At 37.3% G+C, this 1,524-nt stretch overlaps 1 protein-coding gene across 1 annotated transcript in view; it reads left to right on the top strand.

The window, feature by feature from the left end:
- Positions 1–1,524, top strand: part of enpp1 (ectonucleotide pyrophosphatase/phosphodiesterase 1) — a 30,351-nt gene that overhangs the window by 12,617 nt on the left and 16,210 nt on the right. The window lies entirely within an intron of this gene.

Raw genomic sequence — 1,524 nt, forward strand, 5'->3', positions numbered from 1 at the left:
TTATGTCCTTAAGACATGTTTGTAGTTTAGATAATTGATTAATTTCATCGGGCTTGATATATATCCGTATCTTATTCTAAATGCCTGTCACTGGGTCGGATTCATTCGGATTTCCCTTAAAATCAATGAAACGAGGTGGTAGAAACCCTAACACTTTTGTCCACGGGCTGCCAGAATTTCCTGTTCCTTTTAGGGGCTGTAACTAAGCTGGTTTTACATTTTCACAATGTATGAGCTCACTTTGATCTGAACATTCAACCTAAGTTCAGTTAACTAATATGTTAAGTTCGGCAGAACAAGCTCAAAATTCTGTATTTCTCCTGCTAATAAATTTAATTTTTAGTACTAGTACTACAACAATGTCTTCAGCCTCTCTCCATGTTGTTCAGAGTTGCACATGGTTTGCCCCAAAATGTGGAGATTTTGTTTTTGTTTGAGACCTATTTCAGGAAAATCCATCATACCATACTAGTATGTACTGCCCTCATGTCTGACATTTTCACATAGTGTATTATTTAATAAAACTGCCCTAAACTAAATATATGGAAATAGATATATACATTTGACGATGTTGATGCTTTCTGTCACCTTTGTCAACAGGCGGTGAAAAGCAATAATGTGTCACTTCCTCGCTCAGTTTGTGAAATCATGAACTGCTGGGTGCTTCAGATGGGCTTCCCTGTGGTTACCTTGGATACTACCACAGGGAAGGTATCCCAGAAGCACTTTCTGCTGGATCCAGAGTCTGAAGTCGCAGTTGAATCACCTTATAAGTATGAACACAACCACATGTAACTGCAATGTATGGGAGGATTATTAAGGATTATATTGTCCTAAAAAGTATTAAAGCCGCCCTTGTGAGTTGCTTCACTTTAAGTGACTCATGTTGTTGGGATGTGAGTGAAAGATATTTTGTGGCAATATTTAGAAAATTTGTCTTGTCTCCCTCTTTGCCTCCATTTAACTTGCCTAAATCATGAGTTTGATGTAAAAAGTTGAATGTATTTTTTCCTCTAGCTATGAGTGGGTGATTCCTGTCAGGTGGAAGAAGTCTGGTGAGGTCCAGAGAGATATTTGGTGGCTGATGGAAAAGGAAGGTGTGTAATAATATGCTAGTTATATCTAATACTGATAAAAAAATTGTATATAATTAATTCTAACACTTACAAAGGTAGGGATGGGAATTATTCTTGAATTAATCAATTAATATTGATAACAATGCCATTATTGATTCTGCTTCTTTAGTGATTCCCTCATCGATTCCTGATCAGTTTTCCGCATAGAAATAGGCCTAGGCCTAGGCCTAGACAGGTTCCTAGCATCAACGCAACTGTTTTATTATCTTTATGTCTGAAACCAATGTAGAAACAGAGTAGAGTTAGGGTAGTTTGCGTTTCTTTGTGAAAGGAGGCCAAGCTTTGGGCTGTTTCTTTCTCTCTCTCCGCCATGACTCCTTCTTGTTGTTCATGTTTCTTGTTTCTTACTGTTTCTTACTGTTTTTTATTTTTTGTGTTGTACGGTGTC

The sequence above is a fragment of the Morone saxatilis genome, unplaced genomic scaffold (assembly GCF_004916995.1).
Source record: "Morone saxatilis isolate NCDOM2014 unplaced genomic scaffold, NCSU_SB_2.0 Contig7, whole genome shotgun sequence".
NCBI classification, from domain to species: Eukaryota; Metazoa; Chordata; class Actinopteri; family Moronidae; genus Morone; species Morone saxatilis.